This window comes from Phyllobates terribilis, unplaced genomic scaffold (assembly GCF_046119375.1).
Source record: "Phyllobates terribilis strain yellow unplaced genomic scaffold, ASM4611937v1 Scaffold_12__6_contigs__length_324123572, whole genome shotgun sequence".
Classification (NCBI taxonomy): Eukaryota; Metazoa; Chordata; class Amphibia; order Anura; family Dendrobatidae; genus Phyllobates; species Phyllobates terribilis.
Window position 1 is genome coordinate 288,989,444 of NW_027362772.1, and position 20,273 is coordinate 289,009,716.

Genomic DNA, 20,273 nt, shown 5'->3' on the forward strand with positions numbered 1-20,273 from the left:
ACACAGCTAGAAGGCCAAATATTTTTTCAGAGGTAGATGCAGAAAAAAATTATATTCAGTTTGCAACCTTATGGAGGTCAGTATAGATGGACTAATAGAACAAGTCCCACACACAGCTAGAAGGCCAAATATTTTTTCAGAGGTAGATGCAGAAAAAAATTATATTCAGTTTGCAACCTTATGGAGGTCAGTATAGATGGACTAATAGAACAAGTCCCACACACAGCTAGAAGGCCAAATATTTTGTCAGAGGTAGATGCAGAAAAAAATTATATTCAGTTTGCAACCTTATGGAGGTCAGTATAGATGGACTAATACAACAAGTCCCACACACAGCTAGAAGCCCAATATTTTTTCAGAGGTAGATGCAGAAAAAAATATATTCAGTTTGCAACCTGATGGAGGTCTGTATAGATGGATTAATAGAACAAGTCCCACACACAGCTAGAAGCCCAATATTTTTTCAGAGGTAGATGCTGAAAAAAATATATTCAGTTTGCAACCTTATGGAGGTCAGTATAGATGGACTAATAGAACAAGTCCCACACACAGCTAGAAGGCCAAATATTTTGTCAGAGGTAGATGCAGAAAAAAATTATATTCAGTTTGCAACCTTATGGAGGTCAGTATAGATGGACTAATACAACAAGTCCCACACACAGCTAGAAGGCCAAATATTTTGTCAGAGGTAGATGCAGAAAAAAATTATATTCAGTTTGCAACCTGATGGAGGTCTGTATAGATGGATTAATAGAACAAGTCCCACACACAGCTAGAAGCCCAATATTTTTTTAGAGGTAGATGAAGAAAAAAATATATGCAGTTTGCAACCTGATGGAGGTCAGTATAGATGGGCTAGTACAACAAGTCCCACACACAGCTAGAAGCCCAATATTTTTTCAGAGCTAGATGCAGAAAAAAATTATATTCAATTTGCAACCTGATGGAGGTCAGTATAGATGGACTAATAGAATGATGCTATGCCCAAATGATTTTACTTCACTAGGTGCAGTAAAAAAATTGGTATTCTATACACAGGTGGTATATCTTGCAACACAGATAGGCTACTCCACTGACTAACACACTCTGCAATAGGCCAAAAAGGATTAGCTTTGCTAGATTCAGCCAAATGCTGTGAAAAAAACTTGCACAGCACTGGCACAGACCTGCCTGGCAAAAACTGATAGGAACTGATGTAACCTAGTCCTGAAAAGGACTGCAATTACAATTAGTCTTTACTCCCACAATCTATCTATTTAAGAGCACAGACCTGCCTGATAAAAGTCGTAGGAAATGCTGTAACCTAGTCCTTAAAAGGACTGCAATCACAACTATTCCCTACTCCCAAGCTATCTGTAGATTTGTGCGAAAATTGGCTTGAAATTAACAAGGTATAGCGCACACAGCAACAGCGGTGCCGTCTAACACGCAGCTGCAGCAGTGAGAAAATGGTGGCGACGGGGAAAATGGCTTGGTCTTATAGGGCAAGGACATGTGACATACACTGCCAATGACACATGCCCTTGCTTGTATGAAAAAAAGCACTTCGCTCCGTGTGTGCGCTGCTGATAGGCTGACAGATTGCACCTCCCCACTGCAAATGCGGGAAAGAGAAAAAAAATGGAGATCTTCATTGTTCCTGCAGAGATCCATCCCCTGCCCCTCCCCCCACCCCGCTGTACACTCAAACTGCGTATTACCATTAATTTTCATCATTACTGAGAAAAAATCCAGTTATGATTTTGGTGCACGAACAGTTATCGAACATAACCTCGAACAGCCGAATTTTTCTCAAATTGTTCGTGTTCGCCGAACGGCTCGAACACCGCCCAAAACAGCTCGAATTTGAGATTGGCGAACAGTTCGAGTAGAACAACGCTCATCTCTACTCATAAGCATTCACACACCTCCACCTTCCACCTCAGACCACCAGAGGGAGCCCGTTTGGGATATATAAAGGGAAGGTGGAGCCAGGCAGCCCAGAAAGTGATTCAGCAGTTTCCTGCTCAGACACAGAAGGACTCAGTGCAGTCGAGCCAGAGCCTAGCAGTTCCTGCAGAAAGAGTTCAGTATAGTCTGTAGAGTGAGTCCAGACTAGAACTTACAGAGCTCAGGATAGAGAGCTAGGAGTGTGCCGACGCTCTGAGAGTGGCAAAGAAGAGCAGTGTCCTGGCTGCAGTGTGTGTAGCCTAGTGAGGGCCCCGAGCGAGGCCGAAGGCGAGTGGAGAGTTAGTACATAGGGGACAGAAGAGCTTACCTAGCTCACCCTGAATCCTTTACCGGACACCGGGTCCGAAGCTTACCGGGATCTCTATGACCCAGTAAGGCATAACCGGAATCCCTGGAGAACTACAAGTCCCAGGATCGCTAAAGCGCTGATACGTAACAGAGTTAGGAGACACATAGGCCCCGCAGCTGAGGTGCGTGTACTCCAAGAGAAGGCCCTACCACAAGGTCAGCCAGCGCAGGACAGAGACAAAGTTAGGCCTAGCTCCAGGCAGGTCAGAAACTTACTACACAGAGGCAAGAAACAGGAGGCCCTACACCGGCTCATTGGGGAGGATCCTGATATTCACCCTTCACCCTACAGTGCTCCGGGATGTGCTTGAATTTCCACCAGTAAAAGGTACTGAAGTGACCACCGTGTCTGTCCCCGTTCTTGCTCTGACCCAGCTGGGTCTCGCCTGTCCTGCATCCCCTCTGAATACGCTGCCCTGAGGCCTAGCTCCACCTGTGGGGAGCTATACCATCGAGCTGCCTTATCACCGGCCTCAGTGGGCTGCCACAGCACTGGTGATTCTCACCAGAAACCACAGGTGGCGTCACGAACTTTCATAAAATTAACAAATATCCCCCCTTTTTAAAGAGTGACCCCAGCGTACGGGCCCGGGAGCTGACCACCGCGACATCCCCAAGGCCACGCAAAGGCCCGGGTACCGAGTCATCCCCATCCCCTGGGCTAGTCATATGATCAGGGTTTTACCGTGTTCATCATTCTGTGTTAATAATAACTTCAGCTGTTTGATATTATCTGCTCAAAAATGAAAGTAAAACTCGACCTGCACTTGGATCATGTGAGACCCGTCCTATAAATGAAGAGTCACCAGCTCTGGTCCTCAGAAACCTCCAAGCAGCAGCCGGTGGCAGTGGCTCGGTCCTTGCTGAAGGGTAAGTGTTTTTGATACAGGATATGTGCAGATTAAAATCTATTTTACTACATGTTGGGTTGGATATCTGAGTGCACCATGTGAGATCCTAAGTTCAGGGATATAAAACTTAACCCCTTGAATAGCCAGACAATTTTTTAAGTTTTTTTTCTTATAGTTTTTCGTTCCCATCTACAAAGAGCCCTAACATATCTGTATTACGGCTAGTGTTTTTTTGTAGGACAACTTATAATTAGGGTTGAGAGAGTATGTTCTGTTCCGAGTATGCTCGGGTCGAGCTCCGAGTATTTACAGCTGCTCGGTGATATGGTAGAATCGCTCCCATGTGCATGATTTGCAACTGTTTGACAGTTTTATTACATGCGAGGAATGTGTAAGAAACAGACATTCCTCACATGTAATAAAACTGTCAAACAGTCACAAATCATGCACACGGGAGCAATTCAACCATATCACCGAGCAGCTCTAAATACTCGGAGCTCTGCCCGAGCATACTCGCCAAAGGGTTAATAGAACATACTTGCTCGACACTACTTATAATCTTTAATGGTGTCATCTAACTTACAACATATTGTACTGAAAAATGGGAAAAAATATGTATGGGGTGGAAATGAAAAAAAAAAAAAAAACATCTAGTGCAATCCGGTAAAAAAATCAGATTGCACTTGTACCAATATTATTCAATGAGGCAGTGTTCATCTGCGATGATTTTTTTCTCAGCTGGAATCTGGATGAGAAAAAAATCGCAGCATGCTGCAAGTGGCTGTGTATATCTGGCAAGACTTGCTAATGCAACTCAACGGGTGCAAGAAAAAAAATCTCACGGCACACGGACCATTTTACTCACACATCCCAAAGGACATTTTATCAGCCAAGTACAGTAAATTCATAGCCAGAACGGTCAGAATATAATAGATAAATAGAAATATGTCAATGAGATAAAATCAGTGCTTCCCATGTTTAGTTTTCTGTGCTTGTTTTTAGCTAATAAATAAAAGAAAAACTGGCGTGGGGTTCCCCTTATTTTTAATAACCAGCTAAGGGAAAGCAGACAGCTGTGAACTGGTCTTATTAGTCTGGGAAGGTGTTTGTAAACTTGGAACTTCCCAGCCTATTCATATCAGCTCACAGCTGTTTGTTTTGCCTTTACTGGTTATTATAGAGGGGGGACCCCCCCAAAAGAATGACGTGTGGTTGCCCCTAATTTTAATAACCTGCAAAGATGAAGCAGACAGATGCGGGCTGACATTAATAGGCTTGGAAGGTCCATGGGTATTGGACACTTCTTAACCTAATAAGACCAGCCTTCAGTTGCCCCAGAAATAGCACATCCAATTCTGGCACTTAACCTTGGCTCTTCCCAATTGCCCTGGTGGGTTGGCAGTCGGAGTAATGGTTTTGGGGTTGATATCAGCTGTGTAATATCCACTGACATCAAGCCCAGGGGTTAGTATTGGAAAGGCATCTGTCAGACACCCTCATTACTAACACCATAGTCAAATGAAATAAACGCACACACAGAAAAGGGGACCTCCATAATCCGTAATAGGGAGGTCCCACGATGATCCCTAACTTTGCTACATCCGGAGTCTGTGATGAGCAGTGACATCAGAAATGTTACCGCTCACAATGGCTGCCAGAACACACTGAGAGTAGTGTGTGAACCCAGCTACTGTGACGAGCAGTGACATCAGTATGGTTACCGCAGTTCATTGGCTGCGAACTGCGGTAACCGTACTAACGTCACTGCTGTCCACCTGTGGCTTTTAGAGGCACATGACAGTTTATCAGATCAGCTGTCATGTGCAGAGAAAGATGCGGGCTCAGCACCAGAGCCTGCATCAAAGGCAGGGACATAACCTATGATGTTCCTATACGTCATTGATCGTAAAGTGGTTAAATAAAAGCTGACAGCTGTGTTGGGCATCGTGTGTCAGACACTGGATACATGATTTCAGCCAGATATGTTTAACTCTGAAACACGGGATACTAGTTGGAAAGGTGTGTTTCTGACGGCTTCTCCCTGCCTGCTCCTCTTGACAGGTCTCTCCCTGTGTGCATGTATAGACCTGTGAGTCACCTGTCTGACTAGTCGTCCATATAGTTTGATCCCCCGCAATTCTTTACATTATGAAACTATTTGTTCTTGTAAATTTTATTAACTGCAGATGTAGAAAAAGGGATGCTATACGGAGGGCAATATGGATGGAAATTGCCAGAGTTTTCTGAGTTAATTTTTTTTTTACCCTTGTTGAACTTGAATCAATGGCTTTCATAGAGCTGCAGGCAATCAGCTGGATAATTATAGAGAAGGTGGAAGAGAACTAAAGGGAAAACCACAGCATCGCTTACTGGAGTAACTGAGACATTTCATAAAAAGATCAACGTAAATTGTGATGTAATCAAATATCTTTGTGTAGTGGTGGAGATGAGCGAATCTTTAGAATTTTACGGTCCTACAGAATTTTCCAATGAAATTCGATTAATTGCGTATCAATTTGCCCCAAATCAAATGTGCTTCAAAGTTCCCAAATGCCCTAAAGAGACTGCCCTGATTTTTTTTGCTCCAACAAAATGGCCGTGACACGTGCACAGTAGCATCTATGAGCAAGCGATAGCTGCTACTGTGCATGCGCGGACGCCGGCGCCATTTAGCTTGATTTAAATTTTTTTTTACCTAACCCCACACCACTAGATGCATTATGTAAAATAGGAGGCAGGTCAGTGAACGATCAGTGAGCTGTCATAGGAGCATGTAGCTGAATAAGTAAGCAGAGCACCAGATAGAGCGCCCCCCACAGGCCACCCAGAAGCACGAGCATATCATTATCTCCAAACTGAAAATAGAGATTACACAACAACCACAGGACGGATTTCATCAACAAAGGTATCATTTTAATCAGTGTAACGGTGCCAACCTGACAGTATATGTACAGTAGTTTATTTAGCACAATCCTAATGACAGGTTCGCTTTAACTTTTTAGATATAAAAAACACCTCTAAAAGTCAAAATGAACCTTACTGCTCAGCTCATTGTTTACAGGACTGGCAGAGATGAGTGCCATACTTGGCTAAGCCTGGCAGTTCCATAGTGAATGGGTCTGTGGGGCATAAGCTCAGTTACTACTTCATTGGAATGGATCATTTCAGAAATCCATTACCAGCATCGGTCTGTGTTTCAGCACTCGGACACCCAGCGATCAGCAAGTTATCCTTTAGATAAATTGATTGTCCACCGGCCATGTTAGTTGTTTTTGGCCACCACAAGGAAGCCTCTTTCTCCAATTTCTCATACTCTGTATGATAGCTATGGCACAGCTCCTCAGAGTTCCTCTGTCAATCAGGTTAAGCTGTCTGAGATTCAGCAGTCGCAGTGAGAAGCAGCAAATCAGAATAGGTGGAAAGAGATTCAGCAGAGAGGAGGGACACTGAGGAGCAGCCAATCGGGCTAGGTGGGTGGAGATTAAGCAGAGAAGAGGGACACCGAGGAGCAGCCAATCGGGCTAGGTGGGTGGAGATTCGGCAGAAAAGAGGGACACAAAGGAGCAACCAATCAGGCTAGGTGGGTGGAGATTTGGCAGAGAAGAGGGACACAGAGGAGCAGCCAATCAGGCTAGGTGGGTGGAGATTCAGCAGAGAAGAGGGACACCGAGGAGCAGCCAATCAGGCTACGTGGGTGGAGATTCAGCAGAGAAGAGGAACACCGAGGAGCAGGCAATCGGGCTAGGTGGGTGGAGATTCGGCAGAGAAGAGAGACACCGTGAGCAGCCAATCGGGTTAGTTGAGAGAAGATTCAGCAGAGAGGAGGGACACCAAGCAGCAGCCAATCAGAATAGGTGGGTAGAGATTCAGCAGAGAGGATGGACTCTGAGGAGTAGTCAATCAGGTGAGTCTGTCAGACATTCAGTAGTAGCAGTAAGGAGCTGTCGTTTAGGCTAAGTGGCTGGAGAGAGGAGAGACTCTTAGGAGCGGTCAATCGGACTAGGTAGGTGGAGATTTAATTAAACCTCTATAAAGGATCATGCAACCATTCTGACATGCGATTTCAAAGTAAGCACACTAGCCTCACCAGGTCTAAGACATTTATTTCAAAATGTATGCCGTTTGTAATGTAAAATCAGCTTTAATTGGTTTATCCAAAAATTCTTGCTTGGGATGTTTCTGGAAGTAAATACGTGTCACAGAACTAATGAGCTATTGATCACACCGAACATTTCATATGTGCTTACCTGGTAAAAGAAAGAATGAGAAAAGGCATTGCCATTGTAACTATTGCGTGGTATATAAGATGTGACGTGCAAATGGAGATTCCCAGTCTGAAAAAACAAAATACGCAACAGGGGAAAGGGATAAGGCCAAGATGAAGAGAGGAAGATTATACATGTCTCCAACCAGTATCCCAAAATATGTTTGCATGACGGAGTATGAGGAGGTGCTAGAAGAAAGCACAAGAATGCCGTCTGTTCTAGGATGGCTTCTGTTACGCCATTTCATCCTCTTTGGCAATCTTCATCTTTATCTTGCTATCTAACTTCAATAAGTAAAAATATAAATTATTTTATGCTTTAGCTAAGTAAAGTAATTAATATAAGGGCTATGGACACATTAGAGGCAAAGAACAATGCAGTGACATTTCGAGCATGCGCAGAGAATGAGATGTTGTGGCTCCAGCTTCATGTTTGCTTCTTCCTCAGTCAATATATGTTAATTTTTTTTATTTTTTATTTTAGATAAAACATAGTCCCCATTCTACAGAGCTGTCCTCTATTACCTATTTTTGTGATGGATCCATGTAACATATGGTATGCAGCGAGTTTACCAACATTTCAGGAAATCTGCCTGCACAGCAGTCAACATCCGACAAATCACAAGATCTATACGATGTATCATGGCACCACCTACGATGCAGCCAAGAAGATCATCAGGAATGGCTTCATAGCATCCCCCGATGGCATGCTAGGCAAAGGGGTCTATGTGAGCTGAGACATAAATAAGGCTGTGAGATACCCATTACACAATGTCCCCAGAAAGGTTGTGTTGAAGTTGCTACAATCATCCACATTCACCGTTCACCCACAAATGCGGCACACTTCATCCATATTAATCCCTCACTCCTCTCTTCTCCTATGTACAGTTGTCATGCTCTCTTCACAATGTTATACCACGCAGATCCATTCATTCCCACCATACAACGCAGGAAACGCTCTCACAAATCACTCAATCATCTGCTCACTCTCTGTATCTTCCTTCTATTAGTCGCAGGTGATATTTCTCCCAACCCAGGACCCTCCAGTAATAATAACACTAACTCTTTCCCTGTTACATTCAGAAACCCTGCTAATCTCATTAATATTCCCTGCATATCTTCTGTCTCATTCAACTGTGCCCTTTGGAATGCACGCTCAGCTTGTAATAAACTCTCTTACATCCATGACTTTTTCCTCTCTAATTCCCTCAACCTTCTGGCTCTCACTGAAACCTGGATCCAGCAGTCGGACACCACCGCCGCTTCAGCTCTCTCCTATGGTGGCCTACATTTCTCTCATACCCCGCGACCTGACAACAGATCAGGTGGAGGTGTTGGTCTGCTTCTTTCAACAAAATGTACTTTTCAGGTTATCCCCCCTGTACCCTCCCTTATCTTCCCGTCCTTTGAGGCCCACACAGTCAGACTCTACCGGCCCTTCTCCCTGCGAGTGGCGGTTGTCTATCGCCCCCCAGGTCCCCCCCGTCAATTCCTGGATCACTTTGCTGCCTGGCTTACAAATTTTCTATCCTGCGACATCCCCACGATAATCATGGGAGACTTTAACATCCCAATTGGCGATCCTCTTTCCCCATCTGCCACGCATCTTTTATCATTAACCTCCTCCTTCGGCCTTTCACAGCTTGCTAATTCTCCTACACATGAGGACGGGAACACATTGGACCTGATCTTCTCCCGGCTTTGCTCAGTACATGACTTTACTAACTCTCCCCTTCCACTCTCTGACCATAATCTTCTTTCATTCTCTGTCAAGAACTGTGACTCTACTCAAGACACTCCCACCGTCCACACTTATAGAAATTTACGCGCCATTAACACCCAGAAATTTATAAAAAGGTTGCAATCATCATTGGCCCCAATCTCCTCCCTCTCATGTCCCGAATCTGCATTGAAGCATTATAACAAAATAATGTTATGCGCCCTGGATGAAGCCGCACCTCCTACACAAAGAACAATTCGGCATAGACGGCGACAACCCTGGCACACGCCTCAAACACGTCTTCTCCAGAGGTACTCCAGGTGCGCTGAACGGCTGTGGAGAAAATCAAATCTGCCCGAAGATTTCCTCCACTATAAATTTATGCTGAAAACATATAACTCTGCCCTTCACCTCTCCAAACAAACCTACTTTAACAACCTCATCATCTCACTTTCCAATAATCCTAAACGACTCTTTGACACGTTTCATTCTCTCCTCAATCAAACAGCACAGGCCCCGACCACCGACCTCAGCGCTGACGATCTGGCTAACTATTTCAAAGAAAAAATTGACCATATCCGACAGGAAATTTTCTCCCAATCCCCAAATGTTATGCATGCTCCCCCCCGCCACATTGTATCTTGCTCATTTTCTGACTTCGAACCAGTCACGGAAGATGAAGTGATCAGGCTCCTTGCATCTTCTCGCCCTACCACCTGCACCAGCGACCCTATTCCCTCACATCTCCTTCAGTCCCTTGCTCCAGCTGTCACCTCTCACCTAACTAAAATTTTCAACCTTTCCCTCTCATCTGGTATCTTTCCCTCTTCTTTTAAACACGCCAGCATACAACCATTACTTAAAAAACCATCCCTCGACCAGAACTGCACGGCCAACTACAGACCTGTTTCCAATCTTCCCTTTATCTCTAAACTCCTGGAACGCCTGGTCCACTCCCGTCTAATCCGCTATCTCTCAGACAACTCTCTTCTTGACCCTTTACAATCTGGTTTCCGCTCTTTACATTCTACTGAAACTGCCCTCACTAAAGTCTCTAATGATCTACTAACAGCTAAATCTAATGGTCACTACTCCCTGCTGATTCTCCTGGATCTCTCTGCAGCATTTGACACTGTGGATCACCAGCTCCTCCTCACTATGCTCCGCACTATTGGCCTCAAGGACACGGTTCTCTCCTGGTTCTCCTCTTATCTCTCTGACCGCTCCTTCTCTGTGTCTTTTGCCGGCTCCTTCTCCTCCCTACTTCCTCTTACTGTCGGGGTTCCTCAAGGATCAGTCCTAGGCCCCCTTCTTTTCTCCTTATACACCGCTCCTATTGGACAAACAATCAGTAGATTCGGTTTTCAGTACCATCTCTATGCTGATGACACCCAATTATACACCTCTGCTCCGGACATCATCCCTGCATTACTACAAAAGACCAGTGATTGTCTTTCTGCTGTGTCTAACACTATGTCCTCCCTCTACCTAAAACTGAATCTGTCAAAAACTGAACTACTCGTCTTTCCTCCCTCCATTAATCTACCTGTGCCCGATATTGCCATCTCCGTTTGTGGCTCAACCATTACTCCCCAGCTACAAGCCCGCTGTCTTGGGGTCATTTTTGATTCAGATCTTTCTTTCACTCCTCACATCAAATCACTCGCTCGTTCATGTCATCTACACCTCAAAAACATCTCAAGAATCAGGACTTTTCTCACCTTTGACTCGGCAAAAACTCTTACTGTCGCTCTTATTCATTCTCGTCTTGACTATTGCAACGCTCTACTAATCGGTCTCCCTCTTACTAAAATCTCCCCTCTCCAATCCGTCCTGAACGCAGCAGCCAGGATCATATTCCTCGCCAACCGCTACTCAGATGCCTCTTCCCTGTGCCAGTCATTGCATTGGTTGCCCATCCAATATAGAGTTCGTTTTAAACTTATCACGCTTACCCACAAAGCGCTCCATGCTTCAGTACCCCCCTACATCTCCTCCCTTGTCTCAGTCTACCACCCTACACGTGCCCTCCGTTCTGCAAATGACTTGAAACTAAAATCCTCCATAATCCGAACTTCCCACTCCCGTCTCCAAGATTTCTCGCGTGCTGCGCCAATTCTCTGGAATGCACTACCCAGGACAGTTCGATTAATTCCCAATACCCACAGTTTCAAGCGAACCCTAAAAACACATTTCTTTAGACTGGCGTATCACCTAAACACACTCTGTCCATCCCAGCTTTCCCCCATATTAAAATCTTCTTCAACTTCGGGTTCAAACCAACCATGCACATAAAAGCCTCTGTCAGGACTGCACACATACTGGCTGGCGACCAGTCCATGTATTATTATTTATCCTATTCAGTATATCAAGGCTGCATTATACAATATATGTACTTTTTACCTTTTGTGTCTCCCCCACTTCCTCATAGACTGTAAGCTTGCGAGCAGGACCCTCACTCCGTTCGATATGAGATATGCTTATTCTGTATTGTCTGTATAAGTCCCCCCTAAAATTTGTAAAGTGCTGCGGAATATGTTGGCGCTATAAAAATAAACTATTATTATGTTGAAGTTGAGAGTGAATGTTGGCAAAGTAAAGAAAATTGACCGTCATGGCCACCCATTACAGAAGACGTGGCATCATAATGGCTATAACAGTGCCTGGGTGCCACCGCAATGTGGTATGAATCCCAGTGGCCAGGAGGAAGATTGTATCCGCAATCCGAACAGAATTAAAGTGGTCGACATAGTCTGCGGAAATCCTGATGATGTTTGTAAACTGAAGCGTTTACTCAGCGAATATCGTTGCTGACAACAACTTTATATTACTCGGCACAAGCATATAATATGGAAGAGTAATGACTTCAGCCTCGCCTCCACTCAAATTTACCTTTATCTTTTTCAAATCAAGTAAATCAATGACTCTAGCTAATCTCCATTTTTTAAGGCAAATCATTTCACGTAATAAAAAAACAGAATAAAAAATTATTTTGTCATTTTTTTTTCTTTCATAAGTTCTGTAATCTAGATACCTTTGTTATATAGTATAAAGACAACTATAAAAGCATCATCTCTTATAGAGGGCATTAAAGGGGTAGTCCAGGCTATGATACTGAAGACCTCTTGGCACCTTTACTGACCAGGTATTATACCTGGTCCTGAAGATGCCGCAAGTACACAGTATGTGCAGATGGAACACCCCAGCGCCACATGTTTTGTAGTGGTGACTCTTTGGTACTGCACTTCAGCTCCTATTGAAGTTAAGGTATTGATCTACAGTACTCAAGGATGACTGCTAGACAATGTACAATACTGTAGTGTTGTAGCATCATATACTGTTTACTCTTGTTTACTCCAGTTGCAGGACCTGGAAATAGCTGAATGATGGGGATGCTAGGTATAAAACCACCACTGATCTGGTATTGAGGCCTTTCCTGGAGAACTCCTTTAAAGTTACATATAACTTGTACATATTTGGACTCTGTGAGTCTTCACACAGAAACTTCATCATCACAGTGCTGGATGAAGTTATTATTTCTTTTTTGATGATGATTTTTTCCAGCAAAGCTATGGTACCGCCATGGGGTCCAACATGGCCCCAACAATTGCTAACATCATTTTGCAGCCATTTTGCAGTCATTTTATAACTCTAGTCTCTGGTGCTATGTTTGCTGCTGGCTTCAGTACATAGATAATTTTTGTCTGGTATGGACTAGTATGAAAGAAGAACTGGAGAAGTTTCATATGGAAATTAATAATAGAATGCATGAGATTCAGTCTACACTCACTTAGTCTTCTCTATTTAGCAGGATATTAGTTGAAATCCGATTTGTATGTTAAACCAATGGACTGCAACAATCTTCTGCTATATGATAACAATTGTCACTTACATGGAGCCTATTGCTTCATGTGAAAAGGATAGTGAGTGATCTTGATATGGTAGACAACAAAGTAAAATAGATGTGTTCTAAATGTATTGCAAAGGCTTATCCTAGATTATTGTTGACTAAAGACAAAACTACAATCCCTTTGGTCTCTACATATAGTCATATTAATAAAAAAAAGTTCATTTTAAACCTCCTCTGATCTATCTTGGAAGATAATTATCCACATGTAACTACTTTCTCTTTTGCCCTTTGATATCAAACAGATGTAGGCAGAATTTTTGTGGTAATATTGCAAAAGCAAACACTAGCCTCCAAAAGTGAGAAATCAATTGTTATTCCCTCCCTAAAAAATGTGAACTTTTCACCTTTCAACCATTTATGCTGTAATAATTTAATCAAGGGTGATTCATTTACATACCAATAATTCTTCATAATTTTTAGTCAGGTATACATGCAGATCAGACTTTGAGATACATATAATTGTTTGTACATGTGATCTTCTTTATATCAGAACAGAGGCGTAGCTACGTAGCTACGGGTTCAGCTCAGAGGAAGGTCGAAACATCTGAGTGGGGCCCTAACCAGTAATCCAGTATTTGCACTCCTGTAATCTTTCATACAGAATACTGCACTCCCATAGTCCTCCATACAGTATACTGCACACCCCATAGTCCTCCATATAGTATAATGCTCTCCCAATAGTCTTCCATACAGTATACTGCACTCCTCATAGTCCCCCATACAGTATACTAAACACACCATAGTCCTCCATACAGTATAATGCACACCCCATAGTCCTCCTCCATTAAAAAAAAGAAAAAAAAACATCTAGATGAGCAACATAATATTTACAGGGGGCACATTGGGTATTTGCACTGTAAGAAAGTCTTGGTCTTGCTCTCTCTATAGTCCTCCATACAGAATACTGCACTCCCCATAGTCCTCCATACAGTATAATGCTCTCCCAATAGTCTCCCATACAGTATACTGCACTCTTCATAGTCCTCCATACAGTAAAATGCACTCCCCATAGTCCTCCATACAATATAATACTCTCCCCATAGTCCTCTATGTTACGCTCGCGCCCGGACTGACTGGTGTGAGTGTGATTAGTGATCCCACTGTACCATGAACCGAGGAGTGACTGGAGGGGCGTAACTAAGTATCTACCCGATCCAACCAAGGTCGCACGGCGGCTAATGACTCCGTGAACCAAGGAGGAACCGAGCAGAGGGACCAGGTGCGACTCCAGGTCAGACCCCGGTCACAGTTGTTGACCCACACCGGGGAATGCAGGAACAGGCAGGTAGACTGGCATACAGGCAGGTGGGTATTGGCAAGTACGGCTGGTATGCAGACAGGTGGGTACTGGGAAGTACGGCTGGTATGCAGACAGGTGAGCACTGGCAAGCACGGCTGGTATTCAGACAGGGAGATACTGGCAAGCACGGCTGGAGTGCAGACCGAGAGGTACTAGCAGGTTGGAGCACAGGCTGGATAGGGTCCAGTACAGACTGGGAGACAGGTGCAGAGCCGCAGGTGTGGTAGACAAGCAGAGAAAGGTGAAACCGCCAGAGCGGAGGACAAGGCAGAGCAGAGCGGAACCGCAGGTGCGGAGAACAGGGCTGAGCAGAGAGGAACCACCAGAGCGGTAGGCTAGGCAGAGCAGAGAGGAACCGCTGGAGCGGTGGGCTAGGCAGAGCAGAGGGGAACCACCGGAGCGGTGAGCCAGCAGAGCAGAACTAAACCGCAGGTGCGTTGAACAAGGCAGAGCAGAGAGGAACCGCCGGAGCGGTGGGCTAGGCAGAGCTGAGGGGACCACCGAAGCGGTGAGACAGCAGAGCAGAACTAAACCGCACGTGCGGTGAACAAGGCAGAGCAGAGAGGAACCGCCGGAGCGGTGGGCTAGGCAGAGCAGAGGGGAACCGCCGGAGCGGTGAGCAAGCAGAGCAGAACTAAACCGCAGGTGCGGTGAACAAAGCAGAGCAGAGAGGAACCGCCGGAGCGGTGGGCTAGGCAGAGCAGAGGGGAACCGCCGGAGCAGTGGGGTAGGCAGAGCAGAGAGAAGCCGCCGGAGAGGAGGGTAAGTCAGAGCAGAGAGAAGCCGCCGGAGCGGTGGGCAAGTCAGAGCAGAGAGAAACAGCCAGAGCGGTGGGCAAGTCAGAGCATAGAGAAACCGCCGGAGCGGTGGGCAAGACAGAGCGGAGCGAAACCGCAAGTGCGGTGGACAAGGCAGAGAGGACAGGGCTCTGTTCACATGGAACAGACTGGAAAATACAGGACGATACGGAGGAAGGGAAAAGGGACAAGCAGAACCAGATACACACAAGGTACTTACTATGAAGTAGAGAGTGGACACAAAACTCACAAACAGAAGTACAGAGACAACAAGTTGGAGTTAGGTGCATGTTCAGATACTGCAGGAAAAGGGAAGGTACGGACATAGAGACAAACAGATAACAGGCTAGGATACAGTTCAGACAGGAACTTCTACTGCAAGGAGATACAAGAACAGGCCTGGGTATACAGCCCCCAGAGGCGGAAACAGACTAGAAGTCACAGGTAACAGGTCTGGGAATGCAGCCCCCAGAGAGGCGGGAACAGACTAGAAGTCACAGGTAACAGGTCTTGGAATGCAGCTCCCAGAGAGGCGGAAACAGACTAGAAGTCAGAGGTAACAGGACAGGACCTGGCAATACAGTTGAAAAGACAAACTGAGTGAAGGTGTTGCTCAGGCACCTCCTACTGGGTGGAGGGGGTTTAAATATCCAGTGACTCACAGCAATAGAGCAATAGGCTGGAGACGCATTAGGGGTGCGCCCACAGCAGCTATAAGAATCTGGAAGTAACCGGGCCGCCGCCCTAAGCAGTCAGTCAAGGGACATGCACACAGCATGAACTGGAGCAGGAATAGGAGACTGGTCAGATAGGTAAGATTGTGGTCTTGCATAGTGGGAGGTGGTGCACTGTGCAAGCACGCCGTCAGGGATGTTACACTCTATACATTATACTGCTCTCCCCATAGTCTTCCATACAGTATACTGCTCTCCCCATAGTCCACCATACAGTATAATGCTCCACATAGTCCTCCATATAGCATAGTGCACTCCCCATAGTCCTCCATACATTATATTGCACTCCTCATAGTCCTCCATATAGAATAATGCACTCCCCATAGTCCTCAATACAGTATAATGCACCCCATAGTCCTCCATACAATATATTGCACTCCCCATAGTCATCTATATAGTATAATTAACTCCCCATAGTCTTCCATACAGTATAATGCACTCACCATAGTCCTCTATACAGTATAATGCACTCCCCATTGTCCTCCATATAGTATAATGCACTCCCCATTGTCCTCCATATAGTATAATGCACCCCATAGTCCTCCATATAGTATAATGCACTCCCCATTGTCCTCTCTATAGTTTAATGCTTCCTATAGTCCTCCATACAGTATAATGCACCCCATAGTCCTTCATATAGTATAATGCACTCCCCATATTACTCTATACAGCATACTGCACCCCATAATCTTTCATACAGTATACTTCACTTCCCATAGGAGGCAAGGTAGCAGAGTGTAGCAAAAAGTAGAGCTGGGTATATCAGGAGGCACACAAAGTTAATGTAGCAGAGTCCAGAAGCATAGCAAGTAATGAAGAAACCCTGTTTACAATCTTTAGATCCTTTTAATTTATGACTATTAGGGGCTACTTATCCACATTAACATATGTAGGTTTTTCAACAGCTAAGTCTATTACCTCTTAGGTCATATAGCTACTCTACATTCCTTTCTTGTGTTTTGTTTTGTCTCTCAAAAGAAAGTTTAGGGCGTTTTCCCTTTGTTGCCACATTTTTGAAACCATTCTTAGGCTATGTTCACACATGTTGGGTTTTTTCAGAGACACAAATCTGCAGCAAAATCCAACTCTAGCAGGAAATCAGCTGCGTCAAAAACGCAGGTTTTGCTGTGTTTTTTTGAGCTTTTTTATGCTTTTTTTTCAGCGTTTTTTTCACTGTCCTTCTGTCTCTCTTTATGTATGTACATAAAGTTCTGTGAAAAAAAAAGATCTCATTCTGGTTTTGGCATAGTGGGGGAGGTGAATTGTTCAGGAATAGTTTAGACACTGGCAATGTATTGAGTTTGTATGACACTACTTACTTTCACACTATGGGGTCTGCCATTCAGTGTTGTACAGGCATTATTCAATTTCACACCTCACTGGGGCACAGGTATTGTTCAATCTCACACACAGCTCAGCCAATGTTTACACCATACAAATCACTCATTTAAATAAACTCTCCTAATACAAACAACCATCCCAGTGACCAAGACAAGATGGTAAAATCACAAAAATAAATGAGTTTCACATACTGCTGTACTTGCTTATTTTCACTAAAAACGCAGCAAAACCTGATAGCTATGTTCACATCTCATGTTTTTTTCAGCTTTTTTTCACTACCCATTACTTCCTATGGGTGAAAAACGCTGAAAAAATGCTGAAAGAAGTGACATGCTCTATTTCCAAAGACCCAACCAAGGCACAAAATATGCAACAAAAAAAAGCCAAGATGTGTGAACAGAGAATTCTGGTTTCTCATAGACTTTGCTTGTTCTGCAAAATGAAGCTGAAAATTTGCATAAAAATCTGCTGCAAAAAACGCTGAAAAACCCAACGTGTGTGAACATAGCCTTACTCTGCAATATATTTTAAACACTTGCCTACAGTGCTTGATTCTATACGGTACAGACCAAAAGTTTGGACACACCTTCTCATTTAAAGATTTTTCTGTATTTTCATGACTATGAAAATTGTACATTCACACTGAAGGCATCAAAACTATGAATTAACACATGTGGAATTAAATACTTAACAAAAAAGTGTGAAACAACTGAAATATGTCTTATATTCTAGGTTCTTCAAAGATGACTGCTTTGCACATTCTTGGCATTCTCTTGGTGAGCTTCAAGAAGTAGTCACCGGACATGGTCTTCCAACAATCTTGAAGGAGTTGCTTAGCACTTGTTGGCCATTTTGCCTTCACTCTGCGGTCCAGCTCACCCCAAAACATCTCGATTGGGTACAGGTCTGGTGACTGTGGAGGCCAGGTCATCTGGCGTAGCACCCCATCACTCTCCTCCTTGGTCAAATAACCCTTACACAGCCAGGAGGTGTGTTTGGGGTCATTGTCCTGTTGAAAAATAAATGATGGTCCAACTAAACGCAAACCGGATGGAATAGCATGCCGCTGCAAGATGCTGTGGTAGCCATGCTGGTTCAGTATGCCTTCAATTTTGAATAAATCCCCAACAGTGTCACCAGCAAAGCACCCCCACACCATCACACCTCCTCCTCCATGCTTCACGATGGGAACCAGGCATGTAGAGTCCATCCATTCACCTTTTCTGCGTCGCACAAAGACACGGTGGTTGGAACCAAAGATCTCAAATTTGGACTCATCAGACCAAAGCACAGATTTCCACTGGTCTAATGTCCATTCCTTGTGTTCTTTAGCCCAAACAAGTCTCTTCTGCTTGTTGCCTGTCCTTAGCAGTGGTTTCCTAGCAGCTATTTTACCATGAAGGCCTGCTGCACAAAGTCTCCTCTTAACAGTTGTTGAAGAGATGTGTCTGCTGCTAGAACTCTGTGTGGCATTGACCTGGTCTCTAATCTGAGCTGCTGTTAACCTGCGATTTCTGAGGCTGGTGACTCGGATAAACTTATCCTCAGAAACAGAGGTGACTCTTGGTCTTCCTTTCCTGGGGCAGTCCTCATGGGAGCCAGTTTCTTTGTAGCGCTTGATGTTTTTTGCAACTGCACTTGGGGACACTTTCAAAGTTTTCCCAATTTTTCGCACTGACTGACCTTCATTTCTTAAAGTAATGATGGCCACTCGTTTTTCTTTACTTAGCTGCTTTTTTCTTGCCATAATAGAAATGCTAACAGTCTATTCAGTAGGACTATCAGCTGTGTATCCACCAGACTTCTGCACAACACAACTGATGGTCCCAACCCCATTTATAAGGCAAGAAATCGCACTTATTAAACCTGACAGGGCACACCTGTGAAGTGAAAACCATTTCCGGTGACTACCTCTTGAAGCTCATCAAGAGAATGCCAAGAGTGTGCAAAGCAGTCATCAAAGCAAAAGGTGGCTACTTTGAAGAACCTAGAATATAAGACATATTTTCAGTTGTTTCACACTTTTTTGTTAAGTATATAGTTCCACATGAGTTAATTCATAGTTTTGATGCCTTCAGTGTGAATGTACAATTTTCATAGTTATGAAAATACAGAACAATCTTTCTGTATTTCGGTTGTGGACAGGACCACCAGCTGTTTAGCTTCTGAGGTCGAGTACACCTTACAGGCTCCCACAGCCTTCTTGAACTCTTCATGCACTGACTCTCTGGTGCATTCTTCTCTCAAAGTTGGAACTGTGAGATTCACTACGTGCACCACTGGTATTTTGTGGAAAAGCACATGTAAGATTCTGCAACAGTCTCTGCTGATACTCCTGCATGCGTGCATCCCTTTCTATGGCAGGAATAATTTCTGCAAATTTACTTTTGTACCGGGGATCTAACAGTGTGGCAACCCAGTAGTCAGGATTATTTCTAATTCTCACAATTCGAGGGTCATGTTGCAGGTAGTGCAGCAAGAAGGCACTCATGTGTGTTGCGCATCCAGGAGCACCAAGTCCCTGTTGTGTTGGTGGCGAGGTAACAATCATGCTTCCTTCCTCTGTCCTCTCCCCCCAACCTCGCACAACAGAAATGTGATCAAGGTCTCCCTCATCTGATGAGTCTTCCATCAGTTCGTCCTCCACTTCTTCCTGGGCTCCTGCACCTTCCTCACTAGTTTGGCTGCTACCATGCGCCCTGGTAAAACCATCTCCCCCACCCTCACATGCCTGCCGCCTTGGTGCTGCCGACCGTCTGGACCTTGCAGATGTTAGCCCTTCCGCATACAACTCCTCCTCCTCTACTTCCTCCACCTCCTCTTGTGCCACCACCTGACTCCGAATTCTGTTTAACATGTGCTCCAGCATGTAAATCACCAGAATAGTCATGCTGATAATGGCATCGTCAGCACTAAACATCTTCGTCGCCATTTCAAAACTGTGCAGAAGGGTGCATAGGTCCCTGATCTGAGACCACTCCTCCAGCGTGATTTGCCCCACCTCTGAATCTCGTTGGCCCAGGCTATACGTCAGAACGTATTGCACCAGGGCTTGTCG

The 20,273-nt window shown here is 44.5% G+C and overlaps 1 pseudogene; it reads left to right on the forward strand.

The window, feature by feature from the left end:
- The first annotated feature begins 3,095 nt into the window (after nucleotides 1-3,095).
- Nucleotides 3,096-20,273, forward strand: part of LOC141171811 (uncharacterized) — a 43,980-nt pseudogene continuing 26,802 nt past the window's right edge.